This window comes from Kogia breviceps, chromosome 5 (genome assembly GCF_026419965.1).
Source record: "Kogia breviceps isolate mKogBre1 chromosome 5, mKogBre1 haplotype 1, whole genome shotgun sequence".
Lineage (NCBI taxonomy): Eukaryota > Metazoa > Chordata > Mammalia > Artiodactyla > Physeteridae > Kogia > Kogia breviceps.
This window is the reverse complement of record NC_081314.1, coordinates 141,140,600-141,166,216: the sequence shown is the minus strand read 5'-3', so window position 1 is coordinate 141,166,216 and position 25,617 is coordinate 141,140,600.

Genomic DNA, 25,617 nt, shown 5'->3' with positions numbered 1-25,617 from the left:
GCCATAGAAGGAAGAAGGAAGACCACAGCAGGCACCGCCAGTACACCAGGTCAGCTGGAAGGGGGTCCTCCCACCGACGGGGTCCTCTGTCGCAGCAACCTTGTGATGATGCAGTGCCGCGGTCTCAGCGCAGCAGAGAGGGTGCACGTGCAGCCGGTGCTAGAATAGCTCCCGTTGGTCCACAGGCCCTGGCCCCGGGGCTTGGCGTGTCTCATCTCAGCCGGCCCTGGGGCAGCAGGACAGCTGAGGGACGGGGATGGGGAGGTCTCTGCACCCCAAAGCCCAGGCAGGTCCAAGGACACACCCAGGGAACAGCATCAGTCCCAGAGTCAGTCAGGACCTCCACAGCAGGAGGCGGTCCCGCTCAGAGCGGGGAGGCGGGCGGGGGGGACAAGGCTTCCTTCCAGGGGCGAGACCAAGGCTGCAAAGAAGAGACTGTTCTGAGGTGCCGGGCCTCCCAATACAGGCATGTCAGGAAATGCACAAGTCCTTTCCGGTTCAGTAAGGTGCTTTGTTTTTGTCTCTTTCTGTGATAGGGATTCGAATAGAGTTTACTCCCTAAGTCAATAAAAACGAATTTGGCCAAAGTGGGGTTGATTTTTTTTGGCTCAGGCATGAGTCTTCATCCAGTTCGATCATGGCCATTTCTAGAAGGCCAGAGCGAGAGCGTCTGGGGCATTGATTTCCAGCAGATGTCATTAGTGACCCTTTTCGGGGAATGAATTCTGCAGCAGGTCAACTGGGCTTGGCCGTGAGCGGAACCCAGAGCCCCGCATGCCCACAAGTCCACCTGGTCGACACAACCGTCAGCTCCCTTTTCCCCACGGGACATCTGTGAACGATGCCAGGGGTTCAGAAAGTCCACTTGAGGCAGCAAAAGCACGTGCATCTTTACAGTTGCCAAGGCCATTTCAATTTTATTATTATTATCATCTTTTAAAGCAACACTGGATGTTTTGCTGCCGAGAAAAGCAACTACCAGTCTCCAGATCTTTTCTATTACTTGGGAGAGTTTTTTTTTCTGAATGTCTTTCCGAGGTACCTTCTCCTTTTCCTGCATTTGGTCCATGCCAGCAGGCTGCTTCCCAGAATATTCATGACTCAGTGCCAGCTCTGAGGACCGTAATCAGTTGCAAATGTTTCGGGCTGGGTGACTGATGAATGTAGTAACTTTATCACTTCTCCCATTTTTTACTGTTAGCAAAACTGTAGAAATCTCACACGAGACAACCTCCTCCCCTGCTCCCCCATCTCCCACCCCCAACAGTCCTTTAAAAATGATGAAAACAGGGCTTCCCTGGTGGCGCAGTGGTTGAGAGTCCGCCTGCCGATGCAGGGGACACGGGTTCGTGCCCCGGTCCGGGAAGATCCCACGTGCCGCGGAGCGGCTGGGCCCGTGAGCCGTGGCCGCTGCGCCTGCGCGTCCGGAGCCCGTGCTCCGCAACGGGAGAGGCCACAACAGTGAGAGGCCCGCGTACCACAAAAAAAAAAAAAAAAAAAAAAAAAAAATGATGAAAACAGCAGCCGAGAAGGATGGCTTGTCTCGGCCGGACCGACAGGGTCAGGCGGAACTCTCATCAGGGCCAACAGGACAGAACTGGTTGAACGGAGCTGCTGTGGCTTTCAGTGTTCTCCAACAGCAAGGGGGAATGTTCTCCTTTCATGTAAAAATTTGTCCCCCTGGGGTGTGGTCCCGTGAGGGATCTAGCCCGGCACATCTGGGGTCTCCAGGAGGGGCCGTTACGACAGAGCTGGTTCAGAGGTACCCCCCGCACCTAGGCTGTGTCCCAGACCCAGATCAGAAAAGTATCAATAGCTTCCCTGACAGCTAGGACCCCTCTCCTCCCTGTAACGTGTGGCTACGGTCCAAAAGCTATTTGCGGAGCTCTACTCTGTGCCAGGCACCCTGCCCGAAGCTGGGAGCCAGTCTGTGGGCTGAAGGGAGAAATCAGATGAGAGAACCGGACCTTTTGGAAAGAGCGCGAAGTGCAATGGTGGGTTGCGGACAAGTTCTACTGGTTGGCTCACGCGAGGACGAGGCTCGGGGTACAAAACAGCATATCTGCCTGGAAGTCTCCGTGGGGTCCACACCTTCCTCCCAACGGGGAGGCCCAAGGGCGATCGGCCAGACCATGCTGACCGTGGATGCACAAGCCACGCACACGGGTTGGCAGGTCCCTCTCTCGGCATCCGAGCTCCCACTTTGGGGAAGTGAAAACCCCGGCTCATTTAGATGCAAGGTGCGTTTCAGTACGTTCACACAAAGGAAGTAAAGTTACCAGATTTATTACTTACGGATCCCAACAAAGGAGGGGTGCAACGAGCCACAGGAAGGGCCATCCTCCTTCCCAGGTCACGGCCGGCAGGGGATGGAGAGCAGGACGCAAGGCACCTATGACTTTTAAGGTGGTTGGGACAGAGGTCACCCGCTTTTCTCAGGCTCAACCCTAAGTGGTTATTTTAAAAGATTCCCTGGGAAAAACAAAGCGGGAGGGAACTTGTGGCGAGGATTCTAACCTCAGGTCCTGATGTAAATGTCCAGACTCGGCGTGAGCAGGGCTGTCACTCTGTGAAACGCCCAGGGAAGAGCTCAGAGGAGCTGTTTTCTCATCACAGAGCTCACTGCCCAGCCTACCATGGTCTCCATAGGGAGCGTGGCTCGGGGCCCAGGCATCTCACTTAGCACGGGGGCCACTGCTGGCTTAAGGAAGAAGCAGAGAGAGAGTAGAGGGGTCACCAAGGACTGGAGAAGGCCGGCGGTGAGGACCAAGACCTGCAGGATGGAACCGGGAAACAAGGACGAGGGAAGTGAGAGCAGACGGCCCAGGGGCCCCTTTGGAGATGAGATGGGAAATGGGGCCAGCTGTGTGTAAAGGGCAGAAATGGATGAGCTCTGGGCACTCAAATGCCATGGACCCAACTTCCCAGATACCACATGAGAAACCCCAGCAAACAGGGGGTCTGGTCACCCCCCCTAGATCTCTCTTGACAGGATGACTAAAGCAAACTACTTGCTTTAGGGCGCCTCAAATTCTCCCTCCACGTGTAGTTACTAAAACTCTGCCCTGAGGTGCTTGGCTGTAGTCTAGCTAGAAAACGAAGTTTATAGAATATCTACTTCCACACCAACAAAGAGGAAGAGTTTATTCAACCTTTTGGGTCCCAGTAACAGGCGTTAAGCTGTAGTCGTTGCTGTAACGATGGCCAAGTCTCCCGAATGCTACCTCGGGGTCACTTGTAAAACAGTATATTCTCAGAAGGAAAGTACTTTTATTTATTTTTAAAAATTTAATTTATTTGTTTATTTTTGGTTGCGTTGGGTCTTCGTTGCTGCACACGGGCTTTTCTCTAGTTGCGGCGAGCGGGGGCTACTCTTCGTTGTGGTGCGCGGGCTTCTCATTGCGGTGGCTTCTCTCGTTGCGGAGCACGGGCTCTAGGTGCGCGGGCTTCAGTAGCTGTGGCACACGGGCTCAGTAGTTGTGGCTCGTGGGCTCAGTAGTTGTGGCCCGTGGGCTTAGTTGCTCCGTGGCGTGTGGGATCTTCCTAGACCAGGCATTGAAGCTGTGTCCCCTGCATTGGCGGGCGGATTCTTAACCACTGCACCACCAGGGAAGCCCAGAAAAGTACTTTTATTTATTTTTTTAAAATTTTATTTTGTGTGTGTGTGTGTGTGTGTGTGTGTGTGTGTGTGTGTGTGGTACGCGGGCCTCTCTCACTGTTGTGGCCTCTCCAGTTGCGGAGCACAGGCTCCGGACGCGCAGGCTCAGCGGCCACGGCTCACGGGCCCAGCCGCTCCACGGCACGTGGGATCTTCCCGGACCGGGGCACGAACCCGCGTCCCCTGCATCGGCAGGCGGACTCTCAACCTCTGCGCCACCAGGGAAGCCCAGAAAAGTACTTTTAATTCACTGAGATTTAAATATAGGTGGGACCACCTAGTGCTTCGGGGCATTTAGGAGGACAGTATTTTTAAATGACTCAGAATGCAGGATCATCATCATACCAAAAGGCAGCCTTCATTCATTCTCTGAGCCATTCAATAGATACCTAGTTGACACGTGCCACGCATTATTCTGGATGCTGGGGACAGAGCCATGGGCAGCGCAGGTGAGGGTCTCATTATAGCTTACAGCTCAGGAGGGACTTTGGGGGTCATCTGTGTTCAGGGGAACGATTAAATGCAGCGGGGAGGGACCGTGTGCGTGGTGAGGCTTTGGGAAGCTGTGCGAAGCCGGCCATTGGAGGGGTTCCCCGAGAAGGTGGCGCTTGAGTGATGACCTGAAGGAGGAGAGGAAGCTCTCTGACTCGAGCTCATGCTTGGCTTCAGCATCCTCACCTGGCACAGGGGACTTCCTCTAGCTGCCACAAGAGCCTAGAGCCCGCACTTAAAAGCAACTGCGTGGCTGACCGGAGTCTCTGAGAGCAGCCTCTGTGTTCCCCACTCAGAGTGCGGGTGGTGCAACTCCCAGAAGGGGTTCCCACCCCTCCTGCCCTTCCTCCGGGAAGCGGTCTAGAGGAGGTTTGGTCTCTGTAGGAAGTGGGTGAAGGAAGCATGTCCTCCACGGCCTCTGCAGGGGTCTCCAGGGGAGGCCCGCACACCTGTCAGTGGGTCTTCACTGCGGCTGCGTCTCCTGGGCGGCTCATCTTACCCAGGAGCCCACACGTTACTTCTCCTCATCAATTCACTTTTCAACACCAAATACATCTTTCTCACTTTACAGCATTTTCTTATACTTCTACCGCTGTCGGCTTCAACAAGAATTCTTGGTAGCTGAGAGGGGTGTGTGTGTGTGTGTGTGTGTGTGTGTGTGTGTGTGTGTGTGTGTGTGTGTGTGTGTTTAATGAACACCTGAAGGAACAGAAAAGTCTTGCTTGAAGCAAACCCCCTTTCTTTCAGTCTCCACGTCTCGTGCTCACAGAAATTGTGGCAAGACAAACAAGTTTTGTTTTTTTTTTAATCACCAGAAATTAACCCTCTAGGCATGATGACACGTGATAAAGTGGGAATCCCATTCTGTAGACATTTACTCAGCACCTTGATCACCGAGGCATTGCACATGGTTTGGGAATTAAAGGAAGGAGGGAAGAAACCCCGCAGTCTGGCTCTCGAGGGCTCACACCTCGCTGGGCACCAAACATAAACGAGGTGACCATCACCGTTGCTAAGCAACTGGAATATGCCCAGGACATCATGGGAGCCCAACACAGTCTGGGGTTACTGTAGCCGGGAGGGTGAGAATCCCTCACTCCTCTCCAAGGTCAGCTGAAAGGGGGTTCCTCATTTCCCCCAGGTCATCCTGGAGAATCTCTTAGCTCTTCCAGTACTGGGCTCCCACATCTACCGACCAACCTCAGGGGGTCGCTAATCCATCATTTGAGCGTCAGCGAGTTCTGCCTCACCCCATAGGCAGCAGGTGGGAAAGAAGAGAAACAGAAGATGCTGAGTTGTGTTCGAGGTAACAGTTCAGAGACCTGACCTGGCCACACCGAGGCCCTCATCACTGGCGAAGTCACAGAAGATTCCAGGATGTGAGGGCCCCCTTCTCCCACAGCTTGGAGGCCCCTCCATTCCTCACAGCTCTCCTGCTCTTCCAGGGAAGGCTTGACAAGTTCTTGCAGTCACACACCTGGGACAATGTCATTTCTATTACTCATTGGGTCACTTGGACAGCAGGTCAACTTGAGTCCCAAGTATGTACCAGGTGCTGTGCCAGGGTCTAGACTCAGACTCTGCCTCCACGGAGGTCAGAGACCAGAGAGGAGACAGACATTTGTCACATAATTACACAAAGAGTTTGAAGACGTAGCTCTCCAAGGGCTGGGAGAGAGAGGTCCCAGACTGGACATCCTATAAGAAGGGAATCTGACCTATGACGGAAGTCAAGGGGTGCTTCCACCCCTTGAAGCATGAGTAGACATTAACCAGGAGAGAGGGGAAGGAATAGTGTGCCTGGTAGAAGGAACAGCCTGTGCAAAGGCCCTGTGGTAGAGGGGAGCTTGGTGAATATGAGGGACTCACACAGAGCCTTGGGAGCTGGAGCTGAGAGGGCAGGGGAGCCTGGAGGAAGAGGAGAATGGAGAGGTGGGAGGGTCTGCAAACGCATCCAGAGTACAGCTCTTTGCTGGAACTGCTGGAGACCTGCTCTCTTTGAAAGAAGCCAGGAGTTCACCTCACTTCCATCACCACTTAGAACTCATCACAGTCATATCCTCCAGAAGATCAGGCCGAGGGAGAGTGACTCCCCTGGGGCATGTGGCCACAAGCCAGCAGGAGCAGGACTCAACCTCCGGGCTTGAGGCCACCCCCTGCCTGTACTGCTGGCGGGCAAGGCTACCGGGCGTTCCCCACCCCTCCCCGCCTGCCCGGACACCCACTCCCTGAGTTGAGGGCTCTTTAGTGTCAGAGGCTTGGCATGGGCACCATCTCGTTTAACTTCGCTCTCCCGAAATTGCTCCATCGTGCGGGGACCAGACGGCCACCCCTCCACGTGTTTCTGATTCACTTAATGGCCCTGGGCTCCGCTGAGCGGCCCTCGGTGTCTGACAGGCTCAAGGTCCTCTGGAAAGCCCTTCCGGAAGGTTCTTTCTAGTCTCCTTACACAACCACTTTTAAAGTTTTTTTAAAATAAGAATTTTGTGCTTTCTGATCCTTTGAAAACAGCCAGGTAGTCCATATTATGCAAATGTACTACTTCAAATAGGTAAGACCCACATACATTATAACCTATAAAAGATGTGAACAGACACATAGGAAAAAGCAAATCTTATAGAAAATAAACTTACGGTCACCAAAGAGGAAAGGGGGGAGGGGGGAGGGATCAATTGGGAATTTGGGATCAACAGATACACACGACTATAAATAAAATAGATGAACAAGGTCCAACTGTGTAGAACAGGGAACTATATTCAGTATCTTGTAATAACCTATAATGGAAAAGAATCTGAAAAAGAATATATATATTATATGTATATACATATATATATAAAGAATATATTACATATATATAACTGAATCACTTTGTTGTATGCCTGAGACCTTGTATATCAACTATACTTCCGTTTGTAAAAAACCTTACAGATCTATTAGTAAAGTGAAATAAAAAGCAAGTCTTTATCCTGTCCCATCCTCCAGCCACTCAGCTCCCCTCCCCGGACACAGCCACCGTGAACCAGTTTCTCACTGGTGTTCTAGCAGATGTACCAGGGATGTGCGATAAACCATCAAACCTGTGGTATTTCAAATAGTTTTCAACTTGAAAACGTAGTTTTTGCTTTGCTCGAACTCAACTTCCTAGGACTACTCTGGCTTGAAAAATACTTTTCACTTAGCACAAAATTTCTCAGCCTCGGTACTGCTGGCATTTGGGGCCGGATGGCTCTGCAGAGGGGGCCGTCCTGATCGTCCCCAACTCTACACGCTAGATGTCAATGCAACACTGCCCTCCGCCCGGCTGTGACAACCAAAAATGTCCTGATATTTCCAATGTCTTTGAAGGGGGACCGGAAGTGGAAGCGGAGGTGCAAAATCACCTCCATGCGAGACCAACTGACTTACTGCGGTGATTTAGAATGTACTTTCCATCTCATTAGAATAAGGATGTGAGGGACTTAAAAGATTCAAAACTCCAATAAGAGTAAAAACCAATATTAAAGATTGACTCTAAGTTGAAAATTATTGAAGCCTGGTGCTGGCTATATGAGGGTTCATTACAGTACACTGGCTACTCTTGTGTATGTTTGAAATGTTTCATAATAAAAAAGGTAAATGCATATTTTAAGGAAAGTGTGACCGAGGGGAGACAAAGGCAGAAATGAGAAGATGAACATAAAGTACATGTGCTAAGTAAGGTCTTATCCATTTGAATCTGGAATTCCTGCAGTCAGCCCAAAGATATAACATGATCAGTTAGAAGCACAAGAGTCTAGAGATAAAAACATAAACCGGTTGCTCAGAATAAGCACAGCTCTTCCTAACAATGAAACCTGAAGGAAATGTGACAGGACGATGGCATTGACTCAAAGAGTCAGCAGAGACACGGCTTTTCTCGAGCTCCCCTGGAAATGCTCCATCAGACCATAGGATGGGACCTGAGAGTTTGTTTTCTTACTTCTTTAGAAGTGGGCCAATGAGATAAGAGTAATGTGGGATTTAGTGAAAGTAATTCTACAAGGAATTAAAACAATGCACTCACTCCCATCTGCACGTCTCTGAAGATCTGAATTAAACCAAGAACACACTTCAGAGGAGCTAGAGGTTGGATGGCCTCAGAAACACTCTTTTTCTCCAAACTTTTAGTGAGTCCAAGGTTATAACCTCTAACTTTCCTGGAAGGCAGCTGTTCAGGGGATCCCGTTTAGGCTGGCCCCACTGGCCCTCCCTCTCGCAGCTGGAGCTGGAGGCAGGGCTTAAGGCCTCTTGGAAAAATTGACCATCCTCAGGGAGGTGGGACTGTAAGAAGAGTTCAGGGTGCCCCCCACTCACCCCTCCTCCACTCAGCCTCGCATCAGCTATCCAGACATCTTAGGGGATGGTCCAGCAAAAGCATGCTTGGTCTTTAAAACTCTGAAATTTCAGGCTATTCTCATTTTAATTGGAAAAACTAGTTAACCTGTTCATTGCAATGCTAAAAACATCACAATAAAGTACCAACAGAACTCCCAACTTTTGTAAATGCAGCTTCCCCTTGAGATATGGTCAGAGTGGAGGTAGATACAAGCACATTTTAAGAAGAATTACTTTGGCCTCTCTTTTCTGAATATTTCAGAGAGAACCAAAATGAAGCTTGAATGATCCAAAATCCTTGGAGACCTGGGCCACATTAAGAGAAACGTAGGCTCAAAGAGCCCCCATCGACTTAGGGAACTTGCAGCCCTTTGTGTTTTGGTGAGTTATTGAAGGTGATATATTTGAGGGTTGTCTTTGATCTTCTGTGGGGAAGAAGGTCCTTCTCCAAACACACTGCATTTACTCCTGACACCAGGGCTCGATACCTAATGTCTGATGAGGAATCATCGGTCACAAGCAGCACCCAAAAGACTTGGGCACCCAGAGACCAAAGACTCTTTACCCAACTCAAGAATGGATCCCTGAATCTACTCGTTACCTCATATCTACCCATTCAAACTTGACTCCAAAAGCCTCTTTGAAATATGGCATTTGAATCTCCACTTGTTAAAAATCAATTCCCAAGCCTCCAAAACCTAAGCAACTCCCATGGCTCTAGTTTAAATGGAGAAAGTGTAAAGGAAGCTGAATAGGAAGAGAGAGTCATAGCAGGCGAGCGGGCCCCGCCTCCTTCCTTTCTCTCTCTGCATAAGTTTAAGAAATACCTCAAACCCCTAGGGCCCCCTGAATTGGGTTCAGGTCGGAGAGTCATTTACTTTTCAATTACCAAAAGCCAGGCCAGCTTTTTCCGCTTGATATCTGCAAACACTGCTGTACTGGCCCGATATTCACAATCCCTCCAGCAAGCAAAATGCAATTGGCACCCGTCTCGGTAGCCAGGATTAATAGCGGAGAGCGTTGTGGTTTTGTTATTAAGTTACTTTTGGCAATTAGTAAATTTATTGTCCTAATTGTTTTCACATGGCCGCTCCGCGCACATGTCTTCCTTGGAGCATGTCCTTACAGCCGTGCCCCTGTCATCATATTTCAGCATGATCGCTGCCCATCTCCCCAGACTGTCCAACCCCATCAAAAGCTAATTTGCAGTCGGGTCAGCAGGAAGGAGGAGTAAGAGTTCATTCCAAAGTCCACGGCATATTTGGATAAAACACGGAGAAATTTTGTTTCGGCTAATTGGGCGTCTGAGAGTACACTCCGGGGGGAGGGAATGGCCGCCTGTGCTTATGCACTGGAAAGGCCAAACGCTCCGAAGCTTCAAACGCGCTGCTCTTTCCAAATCCCAACTCCAACTCCTCTTAATCCTCCTATGGAAACCGTCAGGTGGTGGGGCAGGAATGACTTCCTGGGTCCTGGGAGGACTTTGTTCTCATGTCGGGGGTGCTAAGATTTCTAGGACGCCCCGAATCCAGCCTTACCCGCCCCGTGGATGGGGTCGAGGTGCTCGGGAGTCTTGGCTGATCCCTGGTTCTGCACTAAGGGGCTTGATTCCCGGACTCCCCTGACTCCGAGAAAAGGCCACTGTCCCCAGCACCGCCCGTCTCATGAACAGACGTGGATGGAAGCAGAGGAGGGCCCACTGCAAGACCTGACCCGGGCATGGTGTGATCCTGCTGCCCATCTCCCACTGGTTCCTGGAGGGCACCCACTGCCCACCCGGCCGGTAGGCAGCACCCCTGTAATGGAAACCTGGTTGGCCGGAGTCAGGAGCTGGTGTGACCATTGTCTTCTCGGGTGTCACCCACTGGGTCCCCTGGCTACTAGCATCGCAGCCAGAGCAGGTGCAGCTCAGCATAGCAGGCGGGACACCTGTCTGCTGGCATCTTGGGGACCCTTGGGTGATTTCGTTTCCTCACCTAGTAAACAGTCCCAATCGTCATGCATTTTCTTGCCCGCCTTAGGAATCAACTAGAAATTCAGGCAAGAACAAGGAGTCACACCGTGTAATGGGGGTGTTCCTTTACTTTTCAAAGCGCTTTTATGCATATCAGGTTATTTTTGGCCTCATCACATATTTGGAAAGGAGTGGGAAAAAAATATGTATATATATATTAAAGCACTTATCATAATGCTTGGTAAGTTCTGTCAGCAAATAATAACATAGTTATTAAATGACAGTAAGAATATGAGAGGAGCTGGAGAGGAGTATCTCTTCAGCATCTTGAATAACTTCCCATCACTCTCCTTGCCTTTTCTGGCTAATTGCTCTTATCACCACCCCGCACGATGTTATTTCTTTATTGCTTGTCTCCCTTCCCCACCACATGGAGGCTCCATGAAAGCAGGGACTTGTTTTGTTGTCGGCTGTATCCTCCCCCACTCCCAACACAACCCTGGTGCATAGTAGATGCTCAATGAATACCTGTTGGGGAAAAAATAAATAAAAGGTACTTCCCTGGCGGTCCAGTGGTTGAGACTTCCCCTTCCAATGCAGGGGGTGAGGGTGTTCTACCCCTGGTCGGGGAGCTAAGATCCCACATGGCTCAGGGCCAAAAAACCAAAACATAAAACAGAAGCAATATTGTAACATATTCAATAAAGACTTTGAAAATGGTCCACACCTAAAAAAACTTTTTTAAACGAATGAAAAAAAGGCAGAGACTAGAGAAGCAGCCAGTCGCCCTCCGAGCGCCTCAGTTTGGAAGCTGGGGCTCCCTCCACCCCAGAGGGCAACTCCAGCCCCAGCACATGGGTCCTTGGCCCTCGCTTGCGGTGTGGGGGGGCCGTTTTCACACCCCTCCCGCCAGGCTGTGCTCATGCATCCTCCCTGTTACGCGCACACCTGTGAACCTGAAATGCAGTATGCAAATGCGTTCCCAGCCAGAAGACAGTGCACTTTGCCGAGCGGTCAAGGGCGTCTTCGGAAGACAGCCGTGTTCTCCAGGGTGGCGGCAGCGGCAGCCGCAGGGCAGGTGTGGCCGCAGCGGTAATTCCACTCCGCAGCCTCAATTAGTCAATTATTCATACCCGGCCGCGCGCGTGCAGGGCCACCTGCGGGCCGTTGAGGCCCCAGCGCTCCGGGATCGCCCCGGGGCTCACGACCGCTTCCGAGGAGGGAACGGGGCGCCACCGTACCCAGCTGCAGACCCATGAACGGCCATGAGCCGGGGTGAAGCCGCCCAGGAGGGGTGAGTTGGGTGCCAGGGGCTTGGCCATCCCAGGCACCTCCTGTGTGCGTCCAACTCAGCCGGGGGAGGCGGGGGGGGGGGGGGCGGCTTTTCTCTCTCCCAGCCTCGGGTCATTTAGAATGGAATCTGGTTCAGGCTGGCCCCAAGGAGCTCACAGTCACCGGGGTGCCCCAAGAAGTAGGCTGTGATGTCAGAGGGGGCTCCCTGGCTGTCACAGGGCGGCCAGTTGAGCAAAGGACAGAAACAAGGAGTTCATGCGTCTTTATTTCCCTTACGATATGGAAAAGGCCTGGAAACTTGTGTGAGGCTTGCTCTCCCAAAGCAAGTGATGTTGGAATTTTTCTGATGGGGGAGAGGAGGGGGAGTGTGTGAGGTTTATTAAAACGTCTTAGAAAGTCTGCAACTAACTCTCAGAAGGTACACACACACACACACACACACACACACACACACACACACACACACGCACTTCAGAGAGAGAAACTCACAAAAGATGTACATCCTAAGACAAAAGAAACTACTTAAATCAGTGGATACCAAAATAACCATCACAGTGACACCATTAAAAACAAAACCAAAGACCTGTGCCCTTGGCCAATGCCCCCTGTGGCACACACTACTGGGCATTTGGGCTGTCTTTTAGCTTTTATATAGAAAGTCTTTGTATTTTGTGTTAATTTGTTTTTGAGGGCTTTCCTGGTGGTCCAGTGGGTAAGACTCTGCACTTCCACTGCAGGGGGCACGGGTTCCATCCCCGGTCTAATGTCCTGCATGCTGTGTGGCACGCCCCCCCCAAAAAAAATTGTTATTGACAAAATTTTTGCCATATTGATCATTGGTCCTTAGAGAAGCTACGTAGTGATAAAAATGCTTTAGAGAATAAACATAGTTTTATTTCTCCACATAAGCCAGAAAGCTTCCTGTTATTTATTACACAATGACCTCTACAACTCACATTTCCCTTTTTTCTTTGGCCGCTGGGAAGCTGAGAGCTAAGTTTGTGTTTGCAATCAAAGCAGATTCTTTTAGAATTAAGACTCAGATATGATTATTTCCATCCTTTTGTTACTTGGCTCCTGTACTTTCACACACACACATACCTTTTCAATAGTTTTTTTTTTACTTGTGACTTTTAATGCAAGTCCTTTCAAATAATCTTTGAAAAAATATATGGTCAAGGTAAACGTGAAGAGCTCAGTGCATGGTGAACCCTCAACAAGTACCAGCCTGATTAATTGACCACAAGGGAGGAAGTATTCTTTAGAAGATGAAAAGCTCTGTCTAAACTGTTCACTTCAATATTCTCTACACCAGTCTGTTCACTTCAAATTGTCCCTCTCTCCCTAACTGGTACCAGCATTTGCTTAAACCAAAAATCTAGAAGCCACCCTGTTTCCCTTCTTGGCCCATTAGCAAAGCTTGTCAATTCTATCCACTTCTCTCCTACCCCACCATCCTCGTTTGAGGAATATATGTCTCACCAGAACTACAGCAACAGCTTACCCTCTTGCCCACTTGTAATCAACTTGCCGCAGGATAGTGTTTTAAAACAAGTCACAGGTTTCCTTGGTGGCGCAGTGGTTAAGAATCCACCTGCCAATGCAGGGGACACGGGTTCGAGCCCTCGTCCGGGAAGATTCCACATGCCGTGGAGCAACTAAGCCCGTGCACCACAACTACTGAACCTGCGCTCTAGAGCCCGCGAGCCACAACTACTAAGGCTGCATGCCACAACTACTGAAGCCTAGAGCCCATGTTCAGCAACAAGAGAAGCCACTGCAATGAGAAGCCTGCGCACCGCAACAAAGAGTAGCCCCCACTCACCACAACTAGAGAAAGGCCGTGCGCAGCAACTAAGACCCAATGCAACCAAAAATAAGTAAGTAAACGTAAATAAAAATTTAAAAATAAATAAAACCTAAGTCACGTCATGTCCATTCACTGCTTAAAATGATTCAGTGGCCCTCCATCCACTTAGAATAAATGCAAAGCTGCTTAGTGCCACCTACGAAGTCTGACCTGATGTCATCTCACCAGGTGCATTTTGGGTCATTCTCCTCCACCCAACCTGGCCCACCTCACGTGGCATCTGCACCTGGCCCCCTCGTCCCCCAGCTCTCACCTGCGCTGACTCCCTCCTTCCCCTCCTCTAGGACTCGACCTCAAGTCCCTTCCACAGAGACACCCTCTTGAACCTCTCTGCCCCCCCTGCTCTCGTTCATGCAGAAAGGGATGGGATTTCAGGGGGTGGTGCTACCCAATGTCCAACATCAGTGGGAGAGATAAAAGCCATCATTCAACTGGACCCCGTGTATTTTCTTTTGAGAACAAATCAATTGTTTTTAGATGTATTTATAAAATACATATAAACACACACATTTGTTTGCTTATTTCATTACTTATGTTTCCCACTAGACCTTAGACACCATGAGTACAAGAACCTTATCTGATTTATTCACAAGTGTGTGTTCTCATCTGCCACATAGTAGGTGCTGGCACATAGTAGGTGCTCAAGGGATTTTTTTAAATTAATATTTTATTCGTAGTTTATTTTTGGCTGTGTTGGGTCTTTATTGCTGTGCGTGGGCTTCTTCTAGTTGCAGCCAGCGGGGGCTACTCTTCATTGCAGTGCACGGGCTTCTCACGGCAGTGGCTTCTCTTGTTGCGGAGCACGGGCTCTAGGCGCGCGGGCTTCAGTAGCTGTGGCGTGCAGTCTCAGTACTTGTGGCGCACGGGCTTGGTTGTTCCGCGGCATGTGGGATCTTCCCGGACCAGGGATTGAACCCGTGTCCCCTGCACTGGCAGGCGGATTCTTAACCACTGCGCCACCAGGGAAGTGCCCTCAACAGATGTTCTTGAACAGATGAATAAATGATTCAAAGCTCATTCTCGGCATCCCTTAGATTGATATGAGTAGCAACAGAGACTGATATCAGTTTGCAGTGGGATCAACGTAAGGTGTCTGGCTCCAAATCCGTGGTTAAAAGCTCGGCTCGGAGAGTTTCACAGGTCAGCTACCCTCTGTGTGTGGGGTGGAACTGGGAGGGACCCAACTGGGACTTTTGCAGCCTTTAAGGTGGTGCTGGTGGGCAGGTGCCAGGGGCTTCCTCCTGCTTCTGTTTCTTTCCATATTTGGGTTTGGGTGATGGCCACAGTTCTAGGTCCATGAATGTCTTGGTTCTGGCTGGGTTGCACATATGACATAAACCTGTCCATGCAGACTGTGGAAGTAAATAGGTTTTAATAGAAATAGCTTCTTTGGAACTGGAGCATCCTGATTCTGATGCATGTGTCTTATTGGACCACCCGAGAGACCCACGACCTGTCCTCCACGCTGTGACAATGGGGACACTGTAGTGGTGGTGATTTTCCCTTTTTCTTGCTAAATTTATGAGTGTTCCTTGAATCCCCCTTAATGTTTGCCCCAATTGTTTAAGTTTGGGGTACAGCTGGGGTTCCAGAAAAGGATTTGCCACCGGGTTTAAAACATCTTTGGTTGATCTATAAGTGTTGGAGTTTTGTATATCTCTGCCTAACATACTGCAAAAGTTTTCCAACACACAGCAAAGATCAAGGAATTAGTACAATGAACTGTCTGCCTGTAGCTAGCAATTGTTTACATTTTGCCATATTTGTTCTCTCTCTGCGTAATACACACTCACACACACTTTTTTGTTTTGTTTTGTTTTGTGTTTTTTTTTTTTTTTTGCGGTACGCGGGCCTCTCACTGTTGTGGCCTCTCCCGCTGCGGAGCACAGGCTCCGGACACGCAGGCCTAGCGGCCATGGCTCACGGGCTTAGTTGCTCCGCGGCATGTGGGATCTTCCCGGACCAGGGCACGAACCCGTGTCTCCTGCATCGGCAGGCGGATTCTCAACCACTGCGCCACCAGGGAAGCCCTCACACACACGTTTTGTTTCATTTTTCTTGTCCATTTAAAAGCACATTGTAAACAATCATGACACTTCACAATAAATAGTTCACTCTCTGAAAAACGTTTCCCTATCTATCCACAATACCATTAACATACCTATTAAAATTCACTTTAACATCATCTACTATCCAGTTCATATTCAAAATTTCCCAATTGCATCAAAAATGTTTTTTATAGCTGTTTTTTCTTTTTTTTCTTGAACCAGGATCCAATCAAAGGTCAGCCTGTTGATTGCTATGTCTCTCTCAATCTAGAACAGTCTCTCAGCCTTTTTTATTATGGCTTTGACTTTTGAACTGCCTGCTCCAGTTGTTGTATAGAAAGGCATATTCTGGATTTGTCCTGGCTGTGGATTTGTGTTTGGTTAAATAAGATTAACAACCTTGTTTCATGTACATAGCTGGGTCTCTGCCAATGGTCAATTTCCTCAACATAGGATGCTATATGCAGGTTTATTTATAAACTGTCTCCTCCTAGAAAGAATTGAAGGCCATTTACAGTGAAATAGAAAGTCTGTTGAATAAAAGAAAATGTTTTTAGTATGTAGAAGGATGATGGAGGGGAAAGAGGGGGCCAATATGCCATAAACATATATTAGTGTTGTTAGTATGACGAGACGCGAGATTTAACTTTGAGTTTCTGGCTGCCAAAGCACAAATGAAAAAAAAAAAGTTAAAAGAATCATCTTTAGGAGATATGAGCTTTACTCACCCTAGATTTATAAAAATAATTTGTCCCATAGATCCTTAGACAAATGACATCAAACAAAGTAATGAGAAGCAGCTCCTTTAATAGCTCCATAAAATGATTCAGGAATATTCTTCATTGAGCTGCTTCTGTAATACAGACAGTCAAAGCCGGGGACACAGCATTAAAATATAACTCACTGTAGTCATTTTTTAAAGTGAGTTCAGTCTAGGTACATTGATGTCTGCATCTAACCTAATACAAGGAGGGAGTTGGCACGCCCTGAGGATGGGTCAGTTGCCCGGCCCTGACTCTTGTCCTCAATCCCCTACTGTCTCTGCTGGCCACCCCGCGACAGGCCCTCAGGGGCAGGCGGGTCTCAGCTGGACCCTCCATCCCAGCTGCACTCTGGGGGCAGAAACATAGCAAGCGTAAGGCTGGCCCCCTGGGATGAAGCTGAAAGCCTAGCTGTGGGTTCCCCAAGATGGACAGCCCCCCACCCCCCGACATCTGACAACCTGGGCGCAGAGGTAGCCACAGCTTAATTTACAAGCTCCGCCAAGATTTTCTGATAAATTTTTTTCCTTCTGCTTGAGTGCCCAACCAGAGGTCTGAACAGCACAGCCATGCTGCTTCCCTCCGTCCCTGGGAAAATGTTTCGAGAAGCTTTAACAGTGAGGCTGGGCTCCCGTTCTCCAGTCCTCGTGAGGAGGGAGGGCCTCAGGCTGACCCCCTTGAGGCCTTCCTACTCCCACCTCCAACCAGGCCACCAGGGTGAGCTAGATGCCAGAGGTGCCCCTCAAAACCTGTGCGGTTTAGTTTGTCCATTTGAACTTTGGAAAGTGTCTGCCAGCAAACAAAGTGCACGCTCTCTCACATGGTAATTTTGCAATTACATATTATATGCGACGTCATAAAAATTTTTGGCAGTAGAGGAAAAAAAAACCCCATGATCCCACCGCTTCTGAAAATCAACTCGGGCACTTGCGCAGGGAGACTGTCCGTTCTCTGTCAGTGCATGTGTTAATTCCCTTCCACAGTACAGCTTGTGATTATACATGTATTTATACTTAGATGTATATGTGTAAACACACCTATATTTGTATTCCTTTCTAGCCTTTAAAGATATTTTTTATATTTATTATCATAATTTGTATATAATTTTGTACGGTATCTTTTCTCACTTCATCTTGTATCATGTGCTTTTTTTCTATCACTGCATCGCCTTTACAACGTCATTTTTTAAAAATAGATAAGTGATTTTCCATTGAATGGATGCACTGCCATTTAATTAACCGCTGCCCTATTTTTGGACAGTCTATCGTTCCGCCCCTCCTTTTCACCCTACATAGATCACACTTCTATGGCTATAATTATATATACAATGAGAGCATGGCTTCCTGCTACGCTTCCTGGCTTGGGATGGTTCAATTCTGCCGTCATCGGCGGGGGAAAGTGATGGCATTTCCTCTTGCTGTGACTGGCTGAGGTGCAGCCAGCCCGTCTAAAGTTGTATCATGTTATTAAAATGTAAGTGTTGGGAGAGGGACGAGGACACGGGCCGTAGCATGAAGGAACCCAGAGCTGGGTGGCATCATGAAAACGGGACACTGGGGCTGGCGATGGCCGCTAAATTAGAGGCTGCTCGCTCCTGGTGTAGGACGTTGGGCAGGCGTCGCCATACCTGCACTTGGCCGCGAAGGGGTCTGTGGGTTGTCGTGGTGGGATAGCGCTCTCGAGACCCGTCTCTCTCTAATGCATTTGCACCTAACGCACCATGTATATTCAGTTAGAAGCGGGACCTCTGGGTGGCAGCCGCACTGGAAGATGTGGTCCTGTGAGTTGCCCGGAAGCCATATGTTTATATCATCCTGTGCTCGTCAAAGCGCTTTGAAGTTCACGATCTTGCTCTAGCTCCCCCTGGGGGGCTGTCCTGTGTTTCTATCATAAGCCTTCTCACGGTTGACTTGGTGCTGTATTCCTACGTCACACCCACGCCTCCCCCAGGACTTTGGGTTTGCTAAAAAGCAGGGATTGTGTCTTTAGAGGATTAATTTTCATCAGTATAACTTCCAATAATATAATATAAAATTATGCATTTCCATTAATAGAATGGAAACTTTTTTTGAAAGAAACACTCACCCTAGCAAGTTGAACTACTACTCTTTTGCTGTGTTCGCCTCTGGCCCTGGGTTACATGTGCGTGTCAGGTTTTACCCATTTATTACCATAGTGTTGCTGCTGTCCTGATTTCTTTTGCTCTTTGTCTGGCTTAGTCTGACCGTCAGTATTTTTCCATGATGGCTCAATGTCTATGGAACCATCATTTTTTTCTTTTTTTTTTTTTTTTTTTTTTTGCGGTACGCGGGCCTCTCACCGCTGTGGCCTCTCCCGTTGCGGAGCACAGGCTCCGGACGCGCAGGCCCAGCGGCCATGGCTCACGGGCCCAGCCGCTCCACGGCACGTGGGATCCTCCCGGACCGGGGCACGAACCCGCGTCCCCTGCATCAGCAGGCGGACTCTCAACCACTGCGCCACCAGGGAAGCCCCAGGGAAGCCCCTGGAACCATCATCTTTAAAGACTCCGTGATACTCCAGAGACAGGTGGCCCTGACTGAACTCTCCCCCGTGCTGGACACAGAGCTGAGTCCACGACTGTAAGCTGCGAACATCTTCACCCACGGCCTCAGTGCACGAGGTAGGAGTGGGTCGTGCCCCATCTCAGTACTCCGGTACCTAAGGGTGAAGTGCACTCTGGGAGCATCCCACTGCAGGGCCAATGGCAGGGCCCTCCCCGTCCCTCTCTGCCCAGCTGGACTCCGGCGCCCCAGCTTCCTTCTTCCCATGCTTGCCTGGGGAAGGCGCGGCCGGATGTGCAGTCTCGCCTGAGATAAGCCCCGCTCCATTACCGACCAGGCCCTCCGAATGCGTTTTCTGGACAGTTGGTTGCTATGCTCTGGAATTGCAGACCATGCTGAATGTACTTGTTTTATGGCTCGGAATTTCAGGAGCAGCACCACAGATGTTAAACGTGTGAGTCTCTTGGTGCTAGTAAAATAAACCTTAATCAAACAGGGGTGTTGTGACTCAAAGAGTTCGATAGCCCTGAATACAGTACGTCAATCACCAGTACAGATGCGGGGAGTTGAGTCATCCGGCAGCATGGTAACTTTATATGGTCAGAGAGCCAGCTGTGAATATTTAAGGGGGGAAAGCCCTTTTTTATTTCTAGACAAATATAGTTCTGATCATAACTTAAATATTTTCTTTAGTCAAAGTACTGATTTCTCTTTCTCACCAAATTCTCCAGAGGAGCCCTTGTGTTTTTCAGCTCCACCACATGCAAGGTTAGATTAGAAGCTCACTTTTGAAATAAGTTTGAAGCACATTTTTTTGAAGGCTAGCATTTTATCCTCACAGATAAAGGTCCTCCCCACCCATCCTTGCCATGAATGGACTAATGGTAGCCCCTGAGGGCTCAGAAAATCCCGGGCGCTGGGACGGAGACGCTGAGGTTGGCTTATGTCAAGGTCACATGGTGGCTTCTGGGCAGAACGTATCCTGCTGACTCCTGACCCAATTGCTAGTATGTTAACACTCAAGCCTTGTACTCGAACAACGCTTTTCAGAGAAAATGGCTTTTGTGGCTGGGCAAATGAATTTTGGTGGAAAAAAAGCATTTTGATGTAGTTTTCATGGCTGCCTGGAGGACTTAAAGGCAACAAGGACTTTTCCATGAATTATTCTACCTACTTCTTCCTGGGCTTATAAATAAAAAGACCCCAAGAAACCCACGTTTCCTCATTTGTAAAAGAAGGGAATTAGACTCTGTGAACTCGAGGTTTTATGGATCAGTAATTCTGTTTTTCCAGAATCCACTTGACTTAGGAATACCAAACCTAGACGTAGATGGACATAATGTAATATCTGTAAGTGCTATGTGTTATAATGAAAAGTAAACAGATTATTGATTTAATTTTTTTAAAAGTATATTCTAATTGTGTAGGTATTACAGAATATATTCTCCTTAATTGCAAAGAAAAACAAACATTACAGGGAAAAACTACAGTCCACTCAGACACCCCACGGTCCAATCCTAATTCCCTCCTGCTTCTCCTAGAGACTGTTATTGTTTTGGGATACATACATAATAGAGACCTTTTAAAAATGCATTTACAGGGCTTCCCTGGTGGCACCGTGGTTGAGAGTCCGCCTGCCGATGCAGGGGACACGGGTTCGTGCCCCGGTCCGGGAAGATCCCACATGCCACGGAGCGGCTGGGCCCGTGAGCCGTGGCCGCTGAGCCTGCGCGTCCGGAGCCTGTGCTCCACGACGGGAGAGGCCACAACGGTGAGAGGCTCGCATACCGCAAAAAAAAAAAAAGAAAGTGCATTTACAGCCAGGGGCTCTCATATATACCCCTAAAATACATATTGTATTGTTTTTAGTGTGTCTTTCTTTTTTTTTTTTTAATGTAAGTTGTTTCACATCTTGACTTTTCAGTCAACAGTCTGTCTTGGAGATCTTTCCATGTTCATGCGTATAGATTTAGCCCTTATTTCTTTATTTGGGCTGTTGGAAGGTTTGCTCTGGTCTCCCATCTCCCCTCGTCCAGGCTGTCTTCCTTGACTTCACCAGGTGCGTTGAAAACATAATCTCCTCCCACTGTTTGAAAGGGCGCCCCCTTCAAAGCTGTCAGCCATCAGCGGCGCTGGGGGCTCTCCCTGCCCCTGCACCTCTCAGAATTCCTCCTTCCCTCTCACTCTGTCACCTACATTTGTATGTGTTATCACTTGGATTTTACTTACGTTTTTATCGTCACATGGACTTCTCTTAATTATAATTAACCTAACCCTAACCTAACCTAATCAGTGTTTGTGTCTATGCTGTCTCCTCTCCAAATTACCTCTGTGAAGGCTAGGAGGGTGTTTACGTTTATTGACCCCTGCAGCCATATATGCAAGGTCTGGCACACAGTAGGTGCTTGTAAAGGTGGGCTGGCCTGCCCGAGGCCGGGCATGTGGGAGGGAACTGCCCCATCAGGTGAGGGAGGGAGAAGGCAGGGCTGCCTGCCGCAGACCCTCCCGTGGCCAGGATCACCATGCAATGGTGGGTAGTCCCCTCAGAGCCCCCGATACACTTTTTCATTAGGGAGATTGAAGGCTGCTTCTTCATTTGCAGAACAGTCTGCGGCTGAAATGGAATCAGCAAAGCAGTTCTCACAGGGTTTCCGCTCCTGTTAAAGATAAACCCGACTCTATCTAGGAGGGTTTGTTTAAAAAAAAAAAAAAAAAAAATTCCACATCCCTCCCAAACCTGCCTTTGAACAAAAGCCCGATGCAGACTTAATCTTTAACTGAAATGCAGGGTGCAGCGTAAACTAATAAGGCAGTGCTAACCTTTTAAATCTTCCTATCAAAACCCACCTCCCTGGGACTCGCCCTCTCAGGTACTTATTATGCTGGGTCCATGGGAAGGGAACAGTTACCTGGCATGGCTCAGACACTAACATAATATCAAAACTGTACAGCAGTATTTTGCTCTGCATAAAGCATGTCTTTATATGTATTTCAGATGTCGGGTAATGCTAATTTTTTTAGGCTAACAAATATAAATAAGAAAAATATTATGGGAAAATTTCTAGATCTCATATTTCACATATCAGGTGATGCTAATTTTTTAGATTAACAAATACAAATAAGAGATAAGGAGAAATATTAAAGTAAGTCAGACACAGAAAGACAAATATCATACAATATCACTTATATGTGGAATCTTAAAAGAAGGGTACAAATGAACTTACTTACAAAACAGAAGTAGGGTCACGAATGTAGAAAACAAAGCTTATGGTCACCAGGGGATAAGGGAGAAGGGATAAATTGGGAGATTGGGATTGACCTATACACACTACTATATATAAAATAGATAGCTAATAAGAACCTGCTGTATAGCACAGGGAACTTTACTCTATACTCTGTTATGGCCTATATGGGAAAAGAATCTAAAAAAAAAAAAGGTGGATATATGTATACATATAACTGCTTCTTCACTTTGTTGTACACCTGAAACTAGCACAACATTGTAAATCAACTATACTCCAATAAAAGTTTATCTTAAAAAATAGATAAGGGGAAATATTATGGGAAAATCTCCATAGTTGCTGATTTCTCAGAACCTCACGCAAGTTACCAACGAAGATTGTGATTACAGGCGTGCATATACGGGATAAGGATTTGAATTTTTCACCTGCAGGGGAGGTGGGAATGAGATGAGGAAACAAAGCAAGCTGTGCATTCTGAGTTAGCAACCACTATTAGACATAAGTACGTATCAGGGAGTTTTTTTCTATTTAAGAAAACCCTTTGTTTGAAAAGATACATCCTTTCAAACATGATTAATACGTCTTGGCTGGAGCTTTCTACTCAAATTATTTGTAATTCTAGTGAGGAGGAAGCATTTCTTTCTAGCCAAAACAGCCGTCTGGATGAATACAAATGAGTCTGTAAAAGGCTTGCGTTACTAACGGCGTAAACTCCGGCAGGTGACCTTCTTTGTTTGAGTTCTGTTGTCGAGGGTTGCTCTCAGCCGCAGCCTGGCTTGCGTTCTCTTTGGGCTAGATGGATGCAGGGCCATGGCAACGCTGAGGCTCACTCTGGAGCACATTCTGCCTGTGGCAGAGATGGGGGAAGAGAAGGAGAGCGGAAGCCGTTTCCAGAACCTTCCACCGCTTCCAGAACCTTCTGCCGTCTCCAACATGCAGGTTATTTCACTGAGCAAAATCCATTTGCCAGCAGCCACCCTGGGTCCCAGGGTGAATCACTCATCTCCAGGACAGGACAGGGACAGATGCCCCCTGCATGGATGGACAGCTCGGGGGACCCACATTCTTCAGGATCAGCTGATGGGGAAGGAATCCCAGCTCAGCTCTCCAGCGAGAAGCAGCCAGGAAGAGACCTGCAGCCCAGGGGGAAGAGCAGAAACGAGGGAGTAACTGAGTTGCCTTCTTTCTGAGTAGGGAAAGGTTGAAATGTTCCAGGAAGAAGAGCTGCGTAGCACTTGGCTTCCCAATGCACATAGGTTAAAAGCTTGAAATCAGATTTGTGGGTTCAAATCCCACTCAAGCCTGTGGGACCTGGGCAGTTAGGTTCCTCTCCAGCTTCCCTTGCCTCACCTGGAAAATGATGGTAAATAATATCAACAGTACTTGCCTCAAAGGACAGTGGTGGCAATTACGTGACTTAAGTGTGGAATACTCTTAGCGCATTGCCTGGCACATGTTAAAGATGGAGGAAATGTTAGTTTTAATTCTATATTCTTTATGAGTAAGTTTATCATTATTAGTTACTCATCTTGAGCAATAGTTAAAGGGAGTGATAACTAAAAAAATTTACCTCCTGGGGTTGAGGCGAGAGAAGTTGAAAACCAAAGCTGATCTTACGATATTGACAAAATTGTGTCAAACAGCGAAGAGTAAAAACTAATATTTTAAAAGGCAAAAACTTGTGCCGGCCCGTTCGAATCGGTTTAAATGATAAAACTGGACTTTTTTCCACTGATCTTTGCTCTCTCAGCTCTGCGTCAGACCAGTGTCTGGAAAAGAGATGTCCCAGTGATGCGACAAAAACCAGGTGTCTGAGGATCCCTTCTAAAACCTGAGCTTAAATGTTTTAAGCAGCAAAAATAAGTGCCGCCCCCGCCCCCGCTCCAAGTCACAGAAAAAATAAGCAATGAGGGAAAAAAAAGAAATTAGGAAATTAAATTGAGATGTCCTGGTAAATGCCTAAGCAGTGACGATTACTTTTTCCTGCCAAATATGGTGAACTGCTTTTTCTCCTATTTTCTCCCTAGAGATTGAAGAAATTATTGCATGATAAGTCATTTATCTTCAGTGCAGGTACAACAGGATATAACCACATATTACCCAAAATGGGGAATTCACGTCACATTATTTTCCATCGGTGAGTAATAGACGGGAAATGGGAAATGTCACTACAAGGCTGGCTGGCCATCTGGTCAAAGCCTCTCTATGAATACGGCAGCTGATCTACATGGAAATATTAAAGCAACAAAGTCCGAATCTGTTTTGCTTCTCCAGGGAACTTCAGTTCATGCATGGAAGGAAGGCAATAAAGTCCAATTATTCTGGATGGGGCTACACAAGGCATATGAAAATTATCTCATGTTGGGTAACTCTAAAGCTAAGTATTTTTAAAAATAGCCATCAGTCACTCCAAGTAACAAAATCAAACAAACTGATCAATCTCTGAGGAGCTACCCATTAATCAAAAGATGGTGGTGAGATGTTGGCAATTTTTCATTATTCCACGTGTAATATTTTACGTCTGACATGCTGACAGGGTGGTCCAAATAGATGAAATTATCACGTCCGAAAGGAAGGACAGTTCAGCTTCGTGTGTTGGACCATCTATGCATTGCCTGTTGAATACGGATCCCCAAGTTTTCCCTTTTAAAGTGTTTGCTTTCCTCTTATTTGGGGTGCACGGTCCCTGTAGGTGACAGTGACGATAATAAGGGACTCTTACCTGGAGCGCGGGGAAACCCAGTGCCTCTCTGGTGGTCCTCAGAGCCGAGGTTCTGTCCACCAATGGCCCATGTCTCAGGAGGTCGGCGGATTGGCCCCGCCACGCACGGAAGGAGCCTGTCTGACTTTGGAGGTGAGCTGGATTGTACTACTCAGTAGGTGATGATCAGACCCAGAGGAGAGATTAGTTAAAATCAAACTGGGGTGAAGTCTGTCTCAGGTATGACCGCTCAGGCCAACCTCACGAGTGTGGTGCGTTCATCAACTTAAAGTTGGTTTGAATGAACACACCGAAAAAAAATAATAATAAAGTCCTTCATCTGTTTTTATTTTTTCTACCTCAGTGAAAACACGAACATCCCAGCGGGTCCCTCTGGACTTTCAGATCTCTGAGGCTTTGGTCAAGTCAGTCCATTTCTCTAGGGCTCAGCTTCACCATCTGTGAAATGAGAGTGAACGCTGGATCAGGGGCGGCAGGCCAGGACCGTGGGCCAGACCCAGCCCTCCGCCTGTTTTTGTAAATAAAGTTTTATTGGAACACAGCTATGCCCTTCGCTTCTGTGTCATCATGGCTGCTTTCACACTACAAGGGCAGGTTAAGCAGTTGTAACAGAGACTGTGTGACCAGCAAAGCCTAACATTTGTACTGTGTGGCCCGTTACAGTAAGAGTTTGCTGGCCCCTGGGCCAGGTGATCCCACAGA